This window comes from Macaca mulatta, chromosome 12 (assembly GCF_049350105.2).
Source record: "Macaca mulatta isolate MMU2019108-1 chromosome 12, T2T-MMU8v2.0, whole genome shotgun sequence".
Taxonomy (NCBI): domain Eukaryota; kingdom Metazoa; phylum Chordata; class Mammalia; order Primates; family Cercopithecidae; genus Macaca; species Macaca mulatta.
Genome location: NC_133417.1, coordinates 81,739,133 through 81,763,732, shown reverse-complemented (window position 1 = coordinate 81,763,732; position 24,600 = coordinate 81,739,133). Strand labels below are relative to the sequence as shown.

At 40.2% G+C, this 24,600-nt stretch overlaps 1 long non-coding RNA gene across 1 annotated transcript in view; it reads right to left on the bottom strand.

The window, feature by feature from the left end:
* Positions 1-20,409: 20,409 nt before the first annotated feature.
* Positions 20,410-24,600, bottom strand: part of LOC106992627 (uncharacterized) — a 320,901-nt gene continuing 316,710 nt past the window's right edge. The window contains exon 12 of the long non-coding RNA XR_013401885.1: positions 20,410-23,083. This is a non-coding gene — a long non-coding RNA (uncharacterized LOC106992627). The remainder of the gene's footprint in view (positions 23,084-24,600) is intronic.

The window sequence follows — 24,600 nt, the reverse complement described above, 5'->3', positions numbered from 1 at the left end:
AAAGGAGGGAGAAGGAGGAGGAGGAGGGAGAAAGAGAAGGAAGGGAGGTGCCTCAGGCTCTTTTTAACAATCATTTCTCATGGGAACTAATACAGCAAGAACTCATTATCTTGAGAACTCATGACCTAAACACCTCCTATTAGGTCCCACCTCCACCACTGGGGATCGAATTTCAACATGAGATTTGGAGGAAACAAATATTTAAACTATATCAGGCTGGAAATGAATTAGTAAAGAATTTTTAAAGGCATTCATTCATCCAACAGAAATTCATTAGCCTTTTAGGGGCCTGGTACTGCTCTAGGTACAGAGAATATAGCAGTAAAGAAGACACTTGAAGGAATAAACAAGAAAAATGCCAGATGGAGATTTACAACAGAGTGACATGACAGACTGGTGGGCACTGTCAGCAACGGTACCAGCCAGTGCAGGCCCTAAGATGGTAATAGGTTGATAATATACAGAGAATAGAACAAAAAGTAGTGTATTAGAGTGTACAGGTAGTTCCTGAGAACATTATGAGATTATGTCAAAAAGGTTTCAGGAGCCAACAAAGCTAGGGTAAAGAATTTGCACTGCATCTCAGGTGTGTTTGTAGTTATGTTGAGAAGTGATGGTTTTAAGCAAGGGTTTGACATGATCTGATTTACCTGAAAAGGGTATCTTGTCTGTGTCCTTGAAAATGACTACAGAGAAATGTAGGTGGAGGCAGGGGCCCATTGGAAAGCATTTCAATAGTCCAGATGGGAGCTGGTGGTGGTCTGCACTAGCATGGTGGTGGTGGAGATGAAGGGGAGAGGAAAGACTGGAAATGTGTTTTGGAAGAAGTAAAATTGATAGGATTTGCTGATGGCTTGGATGGAGGAAGGAGGAATATATTATATTTAAATCTTTAAGCCACATACATTGATTTGATCAAAATTAACAGGACAAATACAAATCACCATTTTCAATTCAGTTTCATTTAATGATTATCAGTGGAGCTCTTACTATGTGTAAGACATAATTTCAGATTCATTCATTTGATAAACATGTATGGAACACTGACTATGCCCAGGTACTGCGCTGGGTACTGAAATCTTGAGCAAGATGGACACAGTCCTTCCCTCAGAGGTCTTGGGGTTGAGTGAGACAGAGAAATCATCAAACAGTGAATGCATGCATGCACATCATGAGAAGGGCCAAGAGGGAAAAAGACAAAATGACTTTGAGAATGAAAACAAACAGATCTCATCTAGCTTGTGTTGGCTGGAAGGCTCCCCTGAGAAGGTGACATTTGGGCTGTCTGAAGGATGATGGCAGTGAGAACATCATGTTCAAAAGTCTCACGGTAGGAAGAAACATTGTCATTCAAGGAACAGAAAGAAGGCCAGTGTGGGAGAAGCCTAGAGAACAAGCAAGGCAGGGACGATGTGACGGAGTAGGCAGTCAGTGGTCAGATCACACAGGGCCATGCAGACCTTTCTATGGGATTTTGGTTTTTATTCTAAGGGCAAGGAGAAGAAGGTGATGTGATTAGGTTTTTAAAATTTTCTCCGGCTACAGAGTTAAGGACAGATTCGGTCTGCACATTTAGGGTCTCTAGGGGAACAAGTGGATTGGGTAAAGTCTGAGTCACATAGGCTGCCAAGGGGAGGAAGTGAGACCAAAGGAAAACTGGAGATCTGTTAGGAGGCAAGGAGAGGGAATTGCCTGCTCAACATGCACTAACACAATATGTCATGGTTGCCTTTCCATGTCAACACATCTAGAAAGACTACATGTTATTTCTGTAGCTACATAACATTCAACTGTATTGACAGGTTATACTTTAATATTTACCATCTCTCTATGGGTGGACATTTAAATTGTTCCAATTTTTTTTTTTTATTGTGGCAAACAAAACTTTTTTGGAACATTCCTCAACATGTATCTTAGCTCTTGAGAGACATATAGAGGTAAAAATGCTAGGTCAGAGTGCAAGAGCATTTTAAGTTTTAATAGATGATGACAAATTGCCCTGAAAAATGTGATGCCAATTTTGAGCAGTATTTTAAGAAATAATGTTGAGCTAATGTGTCAGATCTAGTAATTCCAGAATCATGGCACTGAGGAAGGATCCAGTACAGTGATCCAGGGGAGAGGCGTTGGGTTCCTGACCTCCCATGATGGACTCTTTTGGAGTTTGCCTCCAAGTGGGAAATCCTCAGATGGGCAGTGATAGTCCTTTGGCTGACAAATCCTCCTGGACAGTAAATTCCTGAACTTCTGCTGCACAGGCCATAAGGATAGGAGTAGAAGTCTTCTGAGAAAGTGGCTGTTAGAAGCCAGAATCCCAGGTGTGTTCTCCTTGTTTAATTCTCTTAGTCCCACCCCTCAAGAATCCTAGCAGGATTTGGTAAAGCCAACGCCTCTTTCCTTCCTGAGATATTCTCCTTGTCTGATCACCATAATGTGCTCTACTCTTTTTCTTTTTTTCTCCCCAGGCCATTGTGTGAGCTTCTTAACCCTTGTCACGTTGTTACCTCAAACGTCGATGCTCCTCAGGCTTTTGGTTCTGGTCCTTCTTGGCCATCTCCGAACTCTCTCCTTTGGCAATCATGATCACACTCCTTCCCATGTTCAGTGTCTTTTATATGCTAACAAGTCCCACATTTTTATCTTCAGCCCAGACTTCTGAATTTTATAATTATATCCCTGCAAATTGAACTTGACTAAATACCACACTTAATCTTCACTTCCCATTTGTGCCCTTTCTCCCCCAATATCTCCTATATTGGTAAAAGCCAATTCTATCCATTCAGTTGTTCACATGAAGAAACTAAGAGTTATCTGATTTCACCCCTTTCCTCATCCTCTCAATACAGTCTGCCAACAAGCCCAGTGAAATCCACTTTCAAAATATATTTGAATCCACCCATTTTTCTTCCTCTTCATTTCTCCACCCCAGTCCAAGCCACCATCTCTTCTCATTTAAATATCTACCTTTCCATTCATTCTGCACACAGCAGATAGATTTTTATAAAATGCAAATAAGATCATGTTACTCTCTTGCTTACAACTGTCCAAAACTTTCTGTTGCTTCTGGGATAAAAATGCAAATGAATTACCTTGGCCTATAAGACCATGTATGACCCATCCAGGGCCCATTCCCAGCACTATCCCTGACCTCCTGCACCCCCAGTCAGCTCACCAGGGCCCTGGCTTACTGCTTTCCTTTCAGCTTCCTGAATATGTTGAGCTTCTGCCATTTCAGGGCCTTTTCACTTACCATTTGCTTTGCCAGGAACTTTCTTCTCCTTGATCTCTGCCTCCCTCGTGTCTTTTTTATTTATTTTATTATTTATTTATTTTTTAATTTTCTTTTTTTTAGATAGAGTCTCACTCTGTCACCCAAGCTGGAGTGCAGTGGTGCGATCTTGGCTAACTGCAACCTCCACCCCCTGGGGTTCAAGCAATTCTCCTGCTTCAGCCTCTCGAGTAGCTGGGACTACAGGCACATGCCACCATGCCCGGCTAATTTTTTAATTTTTAGTAGAGACGGGGTTTCACCAGTTGGCCAGGCTGGCCTCAAACTCCTGACCTCAGGTGGTCCACCCGCCTTGGCCTCCCAAAGTGCTGGGACTACAGGCATGAGGCACCATGCCAGACTCCCATGTGTTAATAGAAGTGTTGGTCTTCAGATGAGCCTTCCTTGACCACCCATAACATAGGTTCCCTGTATTTGGCTTCTGTCTCAGTGCTTTGCCTGCTTCTTTCATACAAGTTATTACAGCTTGTCATTTATTTGTTACTTGTTTGCTTTTCAGCTCTAGAAGGGAAACTCCAAGAATAATGGCACCATGAATGTCTTGTTCAGTATGGATTCCTCAGTATTAATAGGGATCAGTAAACATTTATTGAATGAATAAATAAGAGTCCTATTAATTGACCTTATTGTGTCTGACAAAAGTTACATTTCCCCACTGTAGTGAATCACTGGCAGCATCAATCTTTGCTGTATACCATTTAGAAAGCATAACATTAGTTGATTTTCTACTTTTACCCCTCCTTTTATGTCTCCAAAGAGACAGCATCTCCTTTGCCCATCTTGGCTATGAAATTATCTACTATCTTTTGGACTTTGTCAAATCGGAGACTGAAAAACTCGAGCAGGTCTTTTTCTCTGCACAAGGTATCAACCACATTTCGTATGCTATGCAGCACCCCTAATTAATTTTCAACAAGTATATTTTCTTTATGTATATTTTCCTTTGGGTCTAGACCTCTTCATACTTTGCCATCAAAATGTATTTAGTCAGCCTTATGAAGATGGGCAAAGATCTTTGAAGCTTTGGAGTAAAGAATGTACTGTTTGCTTTTGTGGAGTGGTCCTCATACTGAGATAGGATACAAGTAGTTTCCTTGATCAGCCTCGGGGAAAGGGGACAGGTCTGTCTCTGGAGCTCTATGTATTTTTTTCCTTTGCAGCAAAAATACTTCTCTCTCATTTGAGAGCTGATCAGTACATTCACCGCAGCCATTCCTCCCAGGGTTTCAAGATTGATCAAGCAGTACATGTCTGATGAATTAACCATGACCAGTCAGCTATTGGCTCTTTGAGGCATTTAAATTTACAAAATTTAGTAGTTAGCAGGACACAAATAACAAGAGTCCTGAGTTTTGTGGTTTGTCCATCTCCCACTTCTGGGGCCTCTTATTCTTAATCTGTAAAGCAAGGATTTGAATGTTCACCCTCACCTAACTCCTGGATTCACAAGTTTTCAGCCTCCACTTCTCCCTGTCCACACTGATATGGAGAAGGCTGAAGAAAGAAGAAGGGAAGGAAAAGAGCAAATCCTTTGTTGATCTGAGAAGTCATCGTAAAAGTCCTGTACTTGTAGAAGAACTGCATACAACTTTTCTAAATAAAGTAAATCTAGCTTTTACATTTTATTTATTAGGACAACACAGATTCCCATCTCAGTTTCAACAGTCTGCCAAATGTCATTTTTTTCCCTAAAATCAAAGTTCATCATTGCTTGAACATTGGAGAGCTCTAAAGGGCTTGATTTTATTGTACTTAAAAAATTTTAAGCAAATCTGTACTAACAATGTCTTGACATATTAAAAAGCTATAGTTATTAATACAGTGTGGTATTGGAGTAGGATCAGAAATGTAGATTAATCAAACAGCAAAGAGAGCTTGTAAACAGAGCCAGGTATATGTGAAAAATTTAGTTTGTGTCAGAGACAACATTGCAACCCAATGAAGAAAGGGTAGAGAATGGCTGTATACCAGAGAAAACATAAAATGGGATTTGTATCTTATATACAAACACACACACCATATAGATTAAAGGTCTAAATGTAAATAATGTAATTCTATACCTGTGAGAAAAAAATACATAAGTATTCTTGGGGTAGGGAAAGCTTTCTTTAACAAGATACAAAAAACACATACCGTGGAGGAAAAGGTACTGAAATCTGACAATAGCAAAAGTTCACCCCTTTTATGGCAAACAAAACCAAACAAATTCTCGACCCCATTACAGACAAGGTTAAGACAATTGAGTAAGACATATGATGCTTTTGTGCTTTAATAAATAAGTGGTGAGAAAACAAAAGGGATGAGTGTTGTTAGGGACGAAAAGAAACTTAAGAGGCACAGTGACCAAATAAAACCCAGGGACATCCTTTGGATTGTAATTCAGAGAAACCCAATGTAAGAGAATGTTAGTGGGTCAGCTGGGGAAATTTGAATACTGACTGGTTATTAAGAAATTGTAAGAAATTGTTAACGTTTAAGGCATAATAATAATATTGTAATTTTTAAAGATTTGTATTTTTTAGAGGAACTGCTGATATATTTGTGATTAAAATTATACAGTACCTGGCATTTGCTTTAATGCAGCAGGTTTGTGGGGAAGGGAGCAGGGGTGGGTGTACAAATGAAAGGAGATTTGCCATATATTCTTAATTACTAAAGCCGAGGGAGGGTATAAGTGAGTTCACTATGTTATTTTAGTTTATTTTACTCTTGTTTGACATTTCCCATAATGATTTCTGTAAAATACAAGTTGTGGATTTAGAAACATGCCTGACCTATTATAAACATAAAATAAATGTTATCTGTTATTATTATATTAATTTTTTTAAAAGACAAGTGACACATTGCTGGTGGGAGTATAAATTGGTACAGACTCTACAGAGGACAATGTGGCAAAACCTATTTTTTTTTAAAAAGGCACTTAGTCTTTAGTTCTCCTCTTTTTATGAATTTATCCTTCAGATATTTGTATGTATGAAATCATATGAATTGTCACTGAATCACAATTGTTTTTATTTAAAATTTTTTTTTTTAATTTTTGGGGTACATGGTAGGTGTATATATTTATGAGGTAGATGAGATGTTTTGATACAGGCATGCAATGCATTATAATCACATCATGGAAAATGGGGTGTCTGTCCCCTCAAGCATTCACCCTTTGTGTTACAAGCAATCCAATTATACTATTTTAGTTATTTTTAAATGTACAATTAAATTATTATTGACTATCATCACCCCGTTGTGCTATCAAATAGTAGGACTTTTTCATTCTTCCTATTTTTTTTGTACCCACTAACTGTCCCTACCTCCCGTCCCATCCCCCCACTACCCTTCCCAGCCTCTGATAAGAAGCAAATTTTTAATTACACTAAATTGGAAGTATCAATCAGCAGGAATCTAGTTGAATAAATTCTGTTCCATAAATAGAAAAAGAAGACTTTGTAGCCATTAAAATAGAAAGAAAAGAAAGAAAAAGAAATACCTCCATACAAGCTGAATGGAGCTTACAGAATGATGTCTAAAATATTTTTAAATGAAAAAAGCAATATGCAGAATGAATCTTTTAAATTTATTTAAAACACTGTGGAGGAACATATAGACTATTTTTTGTATATGTATAGAACTCTTTGGAAGGGTGCACCGCAGCACTGTTTTTTGTCTAAGAAGGGAAACTGAATGGGGAAAGAAGAGTAGATGTGAAAGGGAGACTTTTTCACTGTGGACTTTTGTAACTCTTTAAGTTCGTAGCATATGCATATATTACCAATTCAAAAATAAGAAAAGACATTTTCAGTGGATATAATATGCAAAAGGTTACTATCCAGGATACAAGTCGAACCTTTACAAACTGGTAATAAAAAATACAAATAATCTAACAGAAAAATAAGCAAAGGATGTGATGAAAGAAAATTGTTATGCCAATAAACCTGCAAAAGGTAGTTACACTTATTAATAGGCATGAAAATGAGAAATAAAACCAATGCTTAGGCATTATTGCTTAACCATCAAATTGGAAATGAATTTAGTGTCCAAGAACTTCAAGCTTTGGCCAGCATGTGGGGGAAATGGTTCCATTATCTTCTGTTGGCACATAACAGTCACTTTGGGAGTCTTTTGGCAGCACTTAAACAAACTAGAAATATATCCTAGCACCATGGATTCCACTACTGTATATATTTTCTACATAAATACTTGTATGTTTATACAAAGAGACAAGTATAAGAATGTTTATTGCAGCATTGTAGAAAATAGTAAGAAACTGGAAAGAACCTAAACATTCATCAGTAGTGGATTGGAAATGTGATATATACACAAGAAAGGGGAAGAACTAGATCTACATAGCTCAATATGGATAGAGAATCAAAAACCCAATGTTAAGGAGAAACAAAAAGCAAGTTGCAGTAACTATCAAGAATGGTGCCACTTATTTAAATAATGAAACACGCACATACAGAAAGCAATACTATTTATTACTTGTGGCATACCTGAGTGTATACAATATCTATATTTTAATGGATTGGAGGGACCCACATCCAGCTCATGAAAGTGGTTTCTCTTGGGTATAGGAGAGTAGGCTGGTTAGAGGGGATTAGGTTTGGAATCTGAAACATATTATTTCTTTAAAAAAAACACGAAAACTGGAGGAAAATATGACCAGATGTTAACAGTTGTTAACTCTGGGAAATATGAATGGGAGAGTTTAACTTTTCTGTATCTTTTAAATTTTTCAAGAGAAGGAGGAGGGAGTGGGAGAAAATTTGTTTCAGAGGAAAAGAATAAGATAGATTTCTTTTTGAACCCTGAAGGACAAAACCAATATGCACCCCGCTTATGACAGGAAGAAATCCTGAGGTCGGGCTTTGCTTCCTCTGGAGGAAACTTTCGCTGATGACAGCCTGTTTCCTTCTTGTCTCCTCTCCCCGGCCTCCCCATAGACAGCAAAAGCACTCTTAGGAAGGCAGCATTTTCTTTTTTAGATTTTACAACTTTATTTTTTTAATTTTTATTTTTTAACTTTTATTTTAGGTTTGGGGGTACATGTGCAGGTGTGTTTTATAGGTAAACTCGTGTCACAGGGGTTTGTTGTACAGATTATTTCATCACCCAGATATTAAGCCCAGCACCCAATAGTTATTTTTTCTGTTCCTCTCCCTCCTCCCACTCTCCACCCTCAAGTAGACCCCAGTATCTGTTGTTTCCTTCTTTGTGTTCATAAGTTCTCATCATTTAGCCCCCACTTATAAGTGAGAACATGTAGTATTTGGTTTTCTGTTCCTGCATTAGTTTGCTAAGGATGATAGCCTCTAGCTCCATCTATGTTCCCACAAAAGACATGATCTTGTTCTTTTTTATGACTGCATAGTATTCCATGGTATGTATGTACCCCATTTTCTTTATCCAATCTGTCATTTGTGGGCATTTAGGCTGATTCCATGTCTTTGCCGGATAGGCACTTTCAATACTAGGGAGATTAGGACCCTATCTCCCCATATGTGATTGCATTTGAGAACAAAGCATTTCCATGACCATAATTTGTAGTTTTTAAATTCTGCAGTGTCTGTGTATATGTTATTACTCCTGGAAAACTTTCTGTGTGATGGGGAATAAATAATAAAAGTGCATTAAGATGTGGAACTTAAATTCCAAAGATCAACTGCATTTTAAAAGAGAAGTTCTGAGGGAGTGAGCAGTCCTCCCACGTTTTTCCAAAAGAAAACATTGATCAAGATTTTTCAGAAAAAAATATGTTCAGAAATTCTTCAGAAAAGAAAAATTTTGGACAATGTGGTAACTTGATCAGTAAACATATTTGGTAGTAAAAGGCCTACTTCCATGGGCCCCTTCTACTGTATCTGTGAAAAAGGCTGCTTTCGAGCAGTAAGTAGATGTCACCCCCAACTCGTGTGACGCATGGTCGGTGGGCCATGGGAACAACTTGGGTGTTGGGCCATGGGAACAACTTGGGTGTTAGGGTAGAATGGCCCCTGTCTGGACCTGTCGCTAACACTGCACTTGAGCACAGGTGTGGACAACAAGAGCACAGAGCAGGCCAGTGGGCACCAAATAGTACCTCTTTTACATTTTGCTACAATATCAGCAGCTTATGGCACTGGCTTAAGGCTGCTACCAAACTCTGCTGTCATTCCCTCGCTGACAGTGATAGAATGGTGCATCTGTTCAGTATTTAGAAATGAGACAGGCTTGTTTTGACACCACTGTTTCTGCAAAAGAAAGGAACCAGATTGGAGGGTGTAGTCATCAATTGGCAGAATCAATTAAGAATAACAGCAGCACAGTGTGCGTCATTTGGGAGAGGTAAAGCGTGGCACGAGGTGCTGGAATTCATTGGGAAGTGCCAGCTCTTCCTCTCTTAGTTTGGACAACATCTGGTCTCATTTCCATGGCTTCTGCATACTCAGTTGAAGGGAAGCTCATCCCTGCTTCCCAACCACTTAACCTCTTATGATGCCTGACATTAAAACATAGTGTGTTAGCAACTATAGGGATTCCTACTTGTAGAGATAAGTCTTTGATTCTTATTTAAGCTTTGATTTATTGTCTTTGGTTGTTTTGGGTAGAGGGATGGCTGATTTTTAACACGAAGATAAACTTACAGATGGAAATTCTTGTGTGTCATAAATACCACTAACTTGCCTGTTGCAGGGAAGTTCAAATAAAGACACTGGGACTTAGCAGCAGCTGAAATGTTTTCCTTTTTTTCCCATTGGCTATATATATATATATATATATGCCTTGCCATTGGTGGTTTCGCGCCAGGGCCTAATCTGTGCCTGCATACATAAGCCATTCAGAGTTCCTATTGCATAGAAAGGAGACAGAGGATGACAAATTGGTCTACACCAGTTGACCTCCAAAGTGAAGGGATAACTTTACCCAGCAATCTCTGGAGGTTTCTTTATCTGTTTTATTTAGCGTAAACACTATTCTTCTCCAGTACTCCCTATTTCTCCTAGCAGACTCCAAGGATTAATTCTGGGTCACTAGCTAAATTCACCACCTCTGCTCTGCTCCCAAATTGCTTCTATCTTTTTCCTTAGCATTATGCAAATCCTGGAAGATATCAATTCTGAGGGCTGGGGTGTATCTTGATCACCTTTGGAATCTACCACTGCATGGAGCACAGCACTTACCACCTAGTAGGTAAGCAATAAATGCTTGCTTATCAATTGATTTATTCAGTAGACTCAGTGCTGTGTGCACATTAAACGCCTGGGGAGCTTTAAACAAGAAACGAACAAACCAACAAATGATGCCTCAGCCTAGAGACTAACACAATCCTGATCTCAGGATGTGGGATCCCAGCACTGGTAAGTTTGTAAAGCACCACAGGTGATACTAGTGCATGGGGAAGATTGAGAACTGCTGGATTCATTAACCTGTTGGTTTACTTGGCTGCAGTTCTGTTTGTTTCCAAGTTTGGAAGAAACATATTTGAATCCTTTTGAGGAATTCCAATCCCTGACAAGATGCCAGTGCTATTTTATAGCAAGAGTAGAAGAGAAAGGCTATACTATGTGGTCCTGGGCAAGTTATTTAAATTCTCTGTGCCTCAGTTTTCTTAACCGTAAGATGGGAAGAATAATAGTTACTACCTCTGGAGGCTGTTGTAAAAGTTAAATGGTTTGATCTATGTAAAGCTCTTATAACAGTACCTGGTAGACAAGTGTGTGATAAATAAAATCCAATATGAAGAAGAGGATGATGTATTTGTTGTCATTATTGTTGTTCTTTGCTTCAGTTAATGACTCCAGCTTCCTCCCAGACTAAGGTCCCAGAAGACTTTTGACCCCAGCCTCTCCTTTGTCCCTTCCATCTCATCCCTGGTCAAGTCCTGCTCCTCTGACCCTGCACTATCTGGAATCTGCCCCTTCCTTTTCATGCCCCTGGCCCTAATTTTAATCCTCACTCTCATTATCTCTCTCCTGGATTATGGCAGCCACACCAACTGTTTTGCCTGTCAGCCACCCCTAGATGTCTCCCAAATTGCCTTAAAGTCAAGCTCTAAGCTTGGAGCTGCCAAGCTCAAAGCTCAACTTATATCCTTATTGCTGTGAAAATTCAAGCCCAAATTGTGCGATTTTGACAGTTTAGTTACTTTCTCTAAACCTCAGTTTCCTCATCTTGTTTTGTTTTCTTTTTTGAGACAGAGTCTTGCTCTGACACCCAGGCTGGAGTGCAGTGGCGCTATCTCGGCTCACTGCAACCTCACCTCCCAGGTTCAAGCGATTCACCTGCCTCAGTCTTCCGAGTAGCTGGGATCACAGGTGCACACCAACACGCCCGGCTAATTTGTGTATTTTTAGTAGAGACGGGGTTTCTCCATGTTGGCCAGGCTGGTTCTGAACTCCTGGCCTCAAGTGATCCGCCTGCGTCAGCCTCCCAAAGTGCTGGGATTACAGGCACAAGCCACAGTGCCCTGCCAGTTTCTTGATCTTTAAATGGGGATCATCTAATAACACTTTCTCCTCAACAGGGTTATGGGAATAAAGGAATTCTTGTATATAAAGTGTCTAGAAACCTTCATGGCACACAATAGGGGCTCAATACAAGTTGTTGTTATTATTTGAAACTTGACTGCTAGCAACTCCTCTCCAGCCATCCTGGGCACTGACCACATGGAAGTCCCTGCTGTTTCCAGACACTCTGTGCCTTTTTGGATTTGGGTCTCTGCTCACATGGTCTTTACTCTTGGGATGCCTGCCACTCCTCTCCAGGTGTCTGAATCTTAACAGTCTTAAAGGGCCAAATCTCAAATGCCAATTTCTTCTAGAAGACTTACCTGGAAGTCAATTACTCCTTTGACGTCCTACAGAATTCACTTCTTTTAAGGCAGGGGCTCTCCAACTTTAGCATTCGTCAGATTCACCTGGCGGGCTTGTTAAACCACTGACTCCTTAGCTGATCCTGGAGACCATAATTCAGTAAGACCAGGGTAGGACCCCAAAATTTGCATTTCTAATGAGTTACCAGGTGATACTGATCTGCTGGTCCATACTTAAGTAGCTCGGTTTTAGGGCCACTCATGGAACACCTTCCAACTTCTATGGCTGCTTGAATACAAAACTCTTCTCTGAGAAGACTGTAAGTTCTTCCCTAGAAGGGCCAAAATCTACTTTCCCTTATATCTGGTAGAAGGAGGTGGGCTTTGAGGCTGGGCCTTGAAGGCTGGTTGGGATTTGAATCCACTAACATCAGGCAAGAGCCTGCAAATGGGGAGCCCAGGAACAGGAACAGAGAGCTGCACAGCTGTGGGATGGTAAATGGTTAGGATATTAAGGTGCAATGGGAAATGGGGCTAGAAAGCTGTGTGCCGCATATCCAATGTGATATGGGAGTTTTGAGAGGGGAGTGTGGAACCTTGAAAAGAGGCAGAGGAGTGCACATTTGATCCCATAACCTGCAAAGCACAAGGGCTGAACTGCAAGGTCTCCTCATGATGGTTCCTTCTACAAGCTGCTGTGGAGTTTGGGCTCTCTTTGCATTTTTAGCAAGGCACACTTCCTAGATGTGCAGGACATGTTTCTGTTCTACCTCCAAAAGTCTGTCATTCTTTGAATTACTGTTACCTACGAAAACGTGGACAGAGGTGAGGCTCAGGCCCCACACTGCTCCTGTGTGCCCGAGCCAAACCAGAGCCTTGAGGTAGTTGTGATTGGTGCCTCCTCCCCACAAATTCTGGGCTCTTCCTTCCCTTAAAATCACTTTTGCTGGTTTGGAAGTTGCTTGACCAAGAAGCTAGAAATATCATTGCTTCTAGAAAATGGATTCTTTCCCCATTTTCAGAACAAGCTTGGTTTAAGGGGATGAACACAAGAGGGAAAGAAGGAAGTGGCCACCTGGAAGCAATAGATCTGGGTTCAGTATGAAGCCGGTGGTTTTATTCTGTGGGTTTTCTGCTATGCCTGCCTCCCAGGTACAGATGAGGTTAAATAATTAATGTATGTGAATGTACTTTGTAAGCTCTAAAGCACTGCAGGAATATAATTAATTATGTTTATAATTACAGGTAATATAATTATAATTATAATTACTTTGTGGGTGGAAGCAGAATATATATATCTCATGCCCGTTCTATAGTAGGATACCCTTGGTGGATATCCTTGGTTAGATCATCAATTTGGATATTTGAGCTTGACTCAATTTCTCTGACTTTATTTTCAACATTGAGACATATATGAGACTTTGGCCCAAGGACCTCTGTTTTTTTTTTTTTTAAATAGGGTAAAAGTGAGGCTGGGAAATTCAACACTCCAATAGTAATATTATCTGCCACTTATCTATCATGTAGATAAAGTTAAGGCAATTTAGTTAACTTGCCTATATACAGCAATAATACTTGCAGAGATCCTGTAGTTAAACACAAAAATATATACACATAACAGTTTCTATAAGTGATTTATATCTACATGTTACTCAAAGAGTTCTTTCTAGAAATTCACTAGACCCTACTACATTCTAAAATGATCATGTAATTACTAAATCAGAAATTTGTTCTATATTTCAGGCAATGCTCATTAATACTAAGATAAAAATTTAATGCTATACCATTTGCTTGTTTAGCAAAACTAATAAGCTTAATGGAAGTGCTGGGTAGTTATTTCCTTCAACATGCTTAATCTTAAAAAGTGATTGTATTTGGGTCCGTGTTCTGGGGCAAGAGTTGAGGTGTATTTGTACCTGAGGGAAACATTTCTGCCTGCAGCCTCCCTCCTTGAAACTGCCAGATTCTGCCCGAGAAGCTAAACGTCGCATTTCTTCAGCGTCTCTGACCTTCTACCATTGTTCCTATGCACTGTTAATTGTTGTTAATTTCTAACACATCATTAATTATTTGCCATTAAAGATGTGGGAGACAGAAATGCCCTTCACTCATGGGTGGTCACACGAATTAACCATTAATAATTACAAAAAGTGTTACTTTAAATGTGAAAAGTGAATTTGAGCCATTTGCATGAAAGTTGCTGTGTTTCTGTGGCTGTGCTGTGACACACTGGGAGCGTGGGTGGGGATACCATGAGTGATCCCGTCATGGCTGGGGAAGAAGCCATCTCCTCTTGCTTCCTTAATGACTGTCACATTTGGCCTCTGGAGCATGATGTACTTTTCAGGGAAATTTTCTCTTTACAACTTTCTCCTCCTTTGTACAAGAAGCCTAAAGTGGAACAGTTTTCTCTGATGTCACAGCCCCAAGTCAGTCACCCAATTAGTACTTATCGTGGAGTTCCTGACTCCCACTCCTATTCGGCCCACCAGACCATGCCGAGAGGTAAGCGCTGGCAGGTGGAGAGGTCCACTCCCACCTCAGGCTTGCAAAATGATGAAGCCAAGGCCGTTTCACTGACATTGGGCTCTCAGTCTTTAAAAAAATAAGTGCCTGGATTGCCATTTAGTATTGAGATTTTAATGTAGTGCCTATCTTTAAAACACAGGCAGAAAATTCTTCCCACAAGTTTATCAGAGTGCTGAGAATTAAGAATTATATTGGAAAAGAAGCATCAGATATGGTCTCTAGGTTTCACCAATCAGAAGAAACTGTTAGGGTATAGATAAGAGATTTGGGGAAAGTGTATGAAATATTATTTTGTGAGTGTAGATTTCAACCGTGAAATCAAGACAGCTTAGATTCCATAGCTAAAAGTTAGATTCATTACAAGGAGACTAGTTTGAACTTGAGGAGTTGAAGATGATTCTCTCTTGCTGAACCCCTTGTTTTGCTATTAAGAAAATGGAGATCCAGAGATAATCAAAAGACTCCTTAAGCTGTGAATGTGGGAAATAAGAAAACTGTGTCACTTAAGTGGCTTTAATGGTTTCATATTATGATTCCATTCTTCATCTGAACTGTGATCTCAAGAACAAGGGCAACCTCTTTTTTTCTTCCCCCTTTCCCCTCCTCTTTTTGTTCTTCTGTGCTAGACTAATAGAGAGATCAGAGGGGACGATGTTCTGCTTGCTGGAATAGACTGAACTAGACCAGGTAGCTTGGGGCATCTAATGACATCATGGGTGAAAGGCCAGGTTGGAAGTCTAAACAACAGCCTGCTTTCAAGAAATCACTTAGCCTTCAGGTCCCCCATTCCTTCTCATCTGTAAAATGAGGCACTTAGAGTTTAACTCTTAAGGCTTTAACTCTCAAGACAGTTGGATTCTAAGATCTAAATTCCTCTGAACTGTTCTATTGTTTTAACCATTTTTTGAAAATGCTACACAGTAGCCTACAGTCAACATATTTCACATTTTATTTATTCCCTCTTCTATTAATGGATATTTAGGTTGTTGGGAAGCTTTTCTTCAACTTAGAAGTAATGCTGCAATAAACATTTTTGTACAAAGCTTTTTATGTATACGTGTAAAAATTTCTCCAATGTTTCAGTTTTACCAAATGATGCCAAATCAACCTCCAGAAACAATTTACTAAGCTTTACTTCCTTTATCTCTACTCCCATAAACCATTATGGGGGGTTTGCCACCTTCCCACATCTAAAACTGGTGGACAGGACCCAGGTCCTTATTTTTGGGGACCTACGCCCACCAACATCTCTATTCCCATTGCTTCCTTCCAAATATCCCCTTCCATCAATCCTGGGAATCTTTTCTTTGGTAAGAGGTAGAAGGGAAAACCTACCTTAAATTCACATTATTTTTTCCCAAATCTTTTGCCTCTGCCTTAAGTCTTCACATCCCTGAGGGGCTCGGCTTTGGAAACATGCAAGTCAGGAAAAGAATTCTTCTCTTTAATACTGTCTTATTCTTTCCCTGAGTTAAATAGCAGAGACATGTCCAGCTTCTTGCATGGGGAAGGAGGAAGGTACAAAGGGAAAAAAAGAAATGAGAAAAAAAATCAGGTAATATTTAAACATTTTTATTCTTCAACATAATGAATTTTTCAAGTTGATTTTATTTAAAATAGTAAAATTGTATGAAATATGAACTACCTGGGCAATCTAGCTCTTGAGGCCATTGTTCCTATAACACTCATGATTTCTGCGTTGGATTATGGGTATTTCATTATTTGAGTGTTTTATATTTCCTACAGAAAGGCAATGATCTAGAATTAAGTAGACTAGATAAATCCCCAGGCAGGGAGAGGATAAGAAGAATTCAATAAACATTTTGAAGGGAATAAGTTCGAATGAAGGGAAAGGTAGGGAAGAAAAGCTCATGATTTTGAGGAGTGAAGCCTGGGAAACAAGAAAGATGCTTATTCCTTTGATAAGGAATGGAAGGAGAATGTAGCTTGGGGTGACTGGTGGAAGATGATAGATCTGAATTTGCATGTATAGTGCGTTCATCTCCAAGAGATGTTCATGCCAGGAGATGTTCCTTTCCTTTAAAACTGCAGCCAGGATGAACCAATACTTTTGTTGTGTTTCCACATATCCACAAGGATACATGCCAGCATGCAGTTACCTTTTTTCAGCCTAAAGGTTGTAGTCATCCTCCTTCAGCCTACTGTGTGGCAGCTTTCTTCTTATTTGGTGCTTTCCATTCTCATCTCAAGTCCTGGACATCTGAGCTGTACATAGGATGCGCGCGCACACACACAAACCCACAGACTAGAGACCCTGAATGCATGCTTTCTCCCAGTGGAAAGGCAAACTTCCTTCTGAATTCTTAGAATCTGCCTTTTATTAACTTTACCTGTGAGCAACCTTGAATGAGGAACAGCCTTACTACAGAACGTTTGTTAATCTCAGAAAAAGTGAATTACTTCATCACCAGGGGAATGCTCTACTGGAGCTTCCCAGTTGGTATCAGCAGAATGACTCTCGACTCTTCCTTTTTATCCTTATGGATAAAACATTGGTATTTCTCATTCCATTTAAGGTTTTGAAAAAATAAATTATTCAGTTCCCCTACTTTCCTCTCCCACCACATCAAGGCTATAGACACCTCGGTGCTGATTGCACTCCTAGTTCTTCCCATCCAGAGGCAAACAAAACAAGGGCATTGCTAACTAGTTTATTTGAAACACTTTCTTCAACAGACGACTCTGAGTTATCAGTGGTGTCCTGTGTTTAGGACAAAGAATTATTGCTCTGACCTCATAGTTGCTCTTTGCAAGGACTCAGGTTTAAAGGTTATGAAGAGCTATTCAAACTCATTTATTTCTAGTTCCCTTCTCATTTGTTGTTCTGCCTTTCAACGTGCAGTGGAATGCCCATTCATAGTCATAGGCCGTTTAAAGTAATATATGCTTCCAAGATTATAAAATGGAAATCTATTCCTTTATTTACCCTCTCACTCAACATTTCTTGAGCACCTTAGTATGCTATGCACATACACAAAAAGGTGCTGAGGGTCAAAGACATCCTGAGAGAGGCCTTCTGGAGTGGAACCCAACAACAAGCAGTTGGTTATAGTGAACCTGAAACAAATTGCCCAGCATTTCTATTGTTTTGTTTTTTCTACTTTTCTCTTATAGACTTATTTTTCATTTTTCTCATGTTATTTTTCTCCTTTTTCTGTATTTTCTGTATTTTTCCTCTTTTTCATTGTTATACGATGCCATATTTTCGAAAGGCCAACCTTGTCTTCTTCTGTTTCCCTCATTCCACGGTAGCAATATTTATCAATGGCTAAAAGACAACTACCTTGTCCAGTCCAAGGTCACTGTGGTAATTTTAGGCATCTGAGAGTATACCAAAAGGATGGAAAATATACAAATCATTTAATAAGCTATTGGAAAGAGAATATGGGTTTATGACTTAGAAAGAAGGGCTGTATTTTCTGAACACAAGGTTACTTCCTCAATTAGTCAGGATTTGGCTGCATTTTGTTGTGGTAATGAACAGTCTCCAAACATCAGTGACTTAATCCAGCAAAAGTTTATTCTCACTGATTCTGCATGTTCAACATGGACCTGTGGAGGACTCAGCTCCACTAAGTCATTCAGGAATCTAGGCTATTGGGAACTCTGTCATCTCAACACATGCTTCCAAGATCACTTCTGCAGGGAAGGAGAGAGCTGGAGGGTATTACATTGACAATCAAATGCTTTGGCTTAGAAGTGAAACATAGTAACTCTTCACTACAACAGACAAATTACATGGCCTGTCCAACTGTAAAGGAGCCCAGCAGTGCAGCCTTTATATACCTGGAAGGAGAGGGTGCTGCACTCTTTGTGACACTAGTAGTGTCCACCACAGCACTCAGGATGATCAAGTTTGAAATGAAGAGTATAGAAAACTCCAAGTGTCCAGTTGATGTGCTTGAAGGACAAGTGTAGAAGTGGCTGACCTGTGATTTGCAGCAACTGGCCTCTCACACCTAGCCCTTCCAGTGGCTATTTTGCGAGAGTGTCTCTGGTTCTACAAACCCCTTGCAACCTCAGGATAATCTTTTCTGTGGTTTCTTGTTCATGAAGGCAGTATTTTAAAATAAACTCATGCATGCCCTTTTATCCAATAAAATGTCAATCTTAAATTACTAAGATAATTCATCCCTAAGATGAAATACTCCTTTTAATTTACTTTTTTAATTAAGGGAGGTGTGTGGTTTGTGAGACTTGGACCATTAGGAGGCTTCAGTGTTCTGAGTCAATACTGGGAGGCCATCCCTCGCCTGTGACAGTGTGTTGGAGCGAGGCTGCCAGTAAGCCAGGGTGTCAAGGATGACAGCACAGCTCCATATATTGTGGCCACCAACCTGAATTCATAGCCAAGTGCATCCGTTCCCTCAAACACATTCTTTCAAAGTGAAATTAACTTTATGGGGTGTGCAATAAGGTTTTTTTTTTGGATGGTTTTATATAATGTCCCTGAAGTTTTTAGACAAGTGACTTTTGCACAGCTATAAACTAGAGTTAGCATACACTTCTGGACTTCCTGGAACTTCAAAAAAAAAAACAAAAAAAACTCAAGATCGTAGGGTCATTCATCTAAGAGTGGGTACATGCTTATGACTGATCCCTTAGGGCCCAGTCTAAAAGAGGAAAAAGCTAACAAATCAGCCTGACGCAGTGCCAGTTAAGAACTGAGATTTCAAATCCAGACCAGTTCTGAGTTCGGATCTTGACAATCCACTTAAGAGCTTGTGTGACCTTAGGCAAGTTATAGAACATCTTTAATCTTTAATCTCCCATAGATGAGGATTAAAATAGTATTTGTCTCATATGCTTGTGAGAATTAAAGGAAGCGATGATACTTAGCATAGTGCCTGGCTCATGTAGGTGGTCAGAAAACATTAACTGTTACTAGTAACTGCCGTCATATTGTTCAGGGTAGCAAGCATGTAGAGTGTGCACCACAAGCAAAGCACTGTGCTAGACACAGCAAAGTGTGTATGAGAGAATTAGGATGTAAGAGTATAGTGGAGCAAAAAGAAGCAGGATAGGAAAAACAAAGATAGCTAAACATAGATAACTAAAATGAAACAGGTAACATTTATTTGTGGGCATACTCTGTAAAAGGCACTGCATAGATCTTTACATAACTGATCTCATTTAATGTTCACACAACCCTATGGGTAGGCATTACTATCTTCATTTTATATTTGAAGAAAATAAGCCTTAGATCAATTAACCTGCAGTGGCTAACACATGGAGCTAGGGAAGTGGAGGGAGGATCGGGCTGTGTGGTTCAGCTTGACTGGAGCACAGGAGAGGACTGGCTGCATGGTATGTTTCCAGGTGTTCCAGGGAAGCCTTGGTTACCAGCACAGGTGGTCATTGCCCATACAGAGTCCAAGACCATCTGTAATTTTGGCCACACAGTCCTTAATGACGTGCTATTTGACGAAGAAATAGGAGACTACCTTGAGGTGGTCACCATGTCTTTGAGATGCTGGAAGACTAAAAAATGTATTCAGGATGTGCTTAAGCACGGCTTCAAATCACGCAGCAAATCTATGACATGCCAGGAAATGGCAGCCAATGGCAAACCAGCCCTGTCTGGGGACCACTGGTGAAAATGTCATGGTGATCTGTGGTTGACCACTAGATGAATTATTGCTGGGTGTGATAACACCACCTGGGGATAATGGTTGAAACCCAAACCAACCCCTCCTCATCCCTGCACCTCCACAACCTAGAGAAGATTTTAGGATGTGCATTTGTCTTTCCAACACTATAAGGCTAAGACCACCACCAATACCATAGATCCTGTTCCCACTAATATGCTTTATTATGAGTTCAAAGAAAACATAAAGTATAAGGAAACTTGAAAACTTCCAGGTCCTTCTAGACTTTTGCCCCATTAACACTTTGGGGGAAAAAGCAATCTCCATGTAAAATCTCCATTAAAATAACCTTGAGGGCTTATCTGAAATTAGCACCTTCACAGTTTTTGTTCTGACTCTTGGTTTGGTTTACCTACTGTGCCTTGATCTTATACTTGATATGCCCCTCTAATCAGATAAAATAGTTGAAGCATTTCTGGACTGTAGACCAACCTTAATGTTATTCAAAAATAGGAGTTAGGCTTGGGGCTCAGATTTTTACCTTTTTTATTTGTGTATGATTTAGTGTTCATCCTGCACTAGACACTAAAATGCATTGTTTAATTATCTGAGCTCAACACACCATTTTATAATTCATTAGTCAGTTGCTCTTTGCAAAAGCTTATTTCTTATGAAACAAAAGTGGGAATCATGCAACTGGACTATTTATCTCTCTTTAGGGGTTGGGGGTTAATATCTGATAGCTCATAACATCTTTATTATAATGCATTTATAATGATTTACTGGAATCATTCTATGGCTAAGTATCTAATGTCAAAGCCGGGATCTGGCATGAAATAAAATGCTGTATCCTTGGGTAGCTCTAGGGAAAAAAAGGCCCCAGCCAATATTTTCTGTGTAATTCTACAAACTGTAATAAGGGTAGGGGTAATTGCCTTAATGTCAATTAAGCTATTAATAATGCTCATCTTGTCATTCCTAAATATAGCAGTGTCTCAATCATACTTTACTGTCCCCTGTTAAGGCTACACAGAAATGAGATCACAGCCTCTGTGGATCAAGAAGTCTGTCTAGCAGCCATTCTTATCTCCTTTACATAAGGGAAGGTTTGGGGGTTTATTTGGTTTTAATGAAAAATTTCTACTTAGACACACATATTATTTGTGAGGACAAGCTCTGGTGATTCTTGTGAGCAGGACAAATTCAGTTTTAAAAGCGAAACTGTTCCCTGTTCCTATTCTGCTCCTGATGACTAGGAAAGGTGGTCCTGATCAGGACTCCTGTTCCAGGGTCCTGATAAGGTCTGAGGACCAGACAGTTCAGTAGCAATCATACATGCATTTTAGCAAAGTATGTGGGAACTAACAAAGTTAGGGAGCACTCGTTCAAGCTACACGTGGTGCTGCGTTGTGTGCGTGTTGTTCCCAGGCCACGCGGATGCACACAAGTTCCTCAAGGACAGAGGAACAACAGGACAAAGAAAACGAGGCTGAGACACTGTCACTGAGACAAGAGGCCAGTGTTGCATCAGCAAATTTCAGCAAAGTCAAGGGTAAAGTCATATTTGGAAGAGGGCACAAGAGAAGATGAGCTATAGGATTTTGGCGAATAGGGAGAATATCGCCAAATCTCCCCAGTTGACTCTAAATCAGGACCACTTATCGTACAGTGAAGAAACGGGACAAGACCCTTCTTTACTTGGCACTTATGGTTCTCCTGGGCCATGAGATTCTGAGCAGCCACTTCCTTCCGCCCCCCTCCTTGTTGCCCTGTCTTGAAGTGAACTTCTACTTGATGATATTTAGAGCTCATTAATTTGTCCCAAGGAAGCTTATTGTATGGCAGTTTAATGACAGAAACCTGTTTTAATGCAAATGGACATGTAATCCCACTAAGCCACTCTGAGGGTGTAAATTTAAAACAATTGCTAGGAACTGACACTGGAATTTAATAAGATGGAGGGCTAGTTCCTAGATCCCGGTACGCCCAGGGGACCCTGCTTGGACACCCAGCCCTGGTGGTTTTAGAGCAGCCCTCAGTTACCATGGCAATTAAAAATGTCAGGGAGCTTACTGGAGCTCCTTTCAGGGGGTGGGGATCTGAGCTCTGGAGGAGTGCGGGAACACAGGGAAGGAAGAAGTTTCAGCACAGAGAGGAAATGAAGGGTGAGTGGGTGTCTTCTGCTCATTACTCCTCAGGGCACAAGGTTGGACAAGATATGACTGAGACCCCAGGAGGCGGCTTTCTATCCTGGCTTAGTAGAAATGCTTGATCCAGGCAAACTCCCACACACAGAGCACAAAGCCTTGCCCGGGACCCCACTTCTCCCAGCAGGTAAAGGGGGAAGCCTGCTTCTGAGGGGTTGGTTGGAAATGAGGCGGAGGCGGGAACTGTGTTTGAATATTTGCTAGATTATAACGCTGTTGGGTACTACATCATTCTCCAGAGGGCCCTGAATAAGGTTATTATGGGTGAAGTCATTTTTGTAATAAAGTTGGCTGTAACTCTGGGTCATAAATCACAGGTTCTGGTACTAAAAAAATTACTAAACATGCCTCTGTTACCACAACTGTCCTCCTTTTAAATACTTTGATTTTACTACAAATCTCCCATTGACTGAGCTAGGGGAAGTAGACACAATGAGCAAACGATTCCTTCCGTCCCCGGCAGCAGCCCTGCCGGCATCGAGGCCTCCTGGAATGATTTCCTGAGGTGTGATGTTATTTATGGCATGCTTTCTCTATCAAAAAGGCAAACAGCATCCCAAGTGACCTCGGAGTATTTGCATCATTGCTTCTCTTGCTAATTGATTCATCCCCTGGCAGGGCCTGAGACACGGGCTGTTGGCTGGACACTCGCTCCCAGCTGCATATCCTGTGGATTTAAGGTGCATGAGAAGCAAAGATGTTAATAAAATCGTTAAATGTCAAAACTGCAAAACCCACACCCATTCAGAGTTCATCAGCTCTTCTGGAATGATCTGTAAAATACCATCTCCTCCCCTTGTCCTTTTCTCAGTCTAAACTTCATAACCTTTGTTAAGTAAGGAGATTAAGAACTGTTATTAACAACACTGATTGTTTAATTTCTTTCATAACTTCTTCCTTTCAAATGAGAGTCCAGTATAGAATGAAAAGGAATGTTATCATATGAAGTGCATTTCAGACGTAATAAAGCAGAAAGGAGAGGGTGGCCCCAGTGGCAGTTGTAAGAGGGACGAAGTGTGGATCTCTATAGCTCAGTGGCTGCAAAGCAGAAAATGAAGATTGTAAAAACGTCACATAAAGAAAAAATGCACAGTGGATTCGTTTTGTGATGCCCATAATTCAGTAATGCCTTTAAGTAGCTAGAAGAAATATAATAAATGTTTTTCCACAACATTGATCATACTGTATCAGAGGAAATATTAGTGTGCAGGGAGCCATGATTATACTGGTAGTAATTCTCGGTGCAGAAAACTAGTAGACGATAGGACCCTTTATAGGCCGAACTTTTATTGGCTGCAGTTATTTACCTTTAAGAATACGCCTAATACATTGTCCTATAGCTAAATATTTTTGTGAAAATTCAAACCAGCACTATCTGTAAATCAGAAGTCCTGCCACCATTTTATAGGATTTATATATATTTTTCCCTGCAGATGCTCTCATATGTTCCAGAATACAAAAACCAGCCAATTGACCATGTAAAAATTCTAGAAGGCCTGTAAAACAGATTCTTCTTCTGTATTCTGAACCTGGATAGGAGCAGACAGGTTTATGGCATGTGATTCCACCCAAATGCCACCTGTATATATAACATCTCTCTAAAGAAATTAAATGGATTATTAGATTATATACCATAGTAAAACTATACTTCGAGCTGCAGGCCAGGAGAAGATATGCATGTTGTGCAACTGCTTTTTTTTTTTTTTTTTTTTTCTTGAAACACTGAAGAAAGCTTTACAAAACAGGCTTTTTCTAAATTTAGGGAGGAAAGAATGGAACTGATTCTTCATGCCAGCCTCTTGCTCCTCAGACTGGCAGGAGCTGGTAATGCGGTGGCTGTGGCAGCGTGGGTGCAGAAGGCCCTGCATGCTGACGGGAAGTTTCACCTTCCCTCTAGCTGGGCTCCAGCTCGACTTCAGAAATCATCCAGTCAGAGTTCCAGGGAGCACAAGATAACAGACTCCTGCAGAATTAAAGGGAGAGGTGAGACCCGGGCATGCTAATCTTCCATATATCCCAATAAAGTCCTGCTGTGAAAATGACTAAGAGAAGCAAGAAGCCAGAGCAATCTCCGAGGGAAGGTACTCTGAGACAGTGTGTATTGGAGGGCGGCATTCTTTGACTTTAGTATCTGCATAAGCCAGCTTGCAGTTCAAAGCCCTTGTAAAAGCACACCAACCTGGT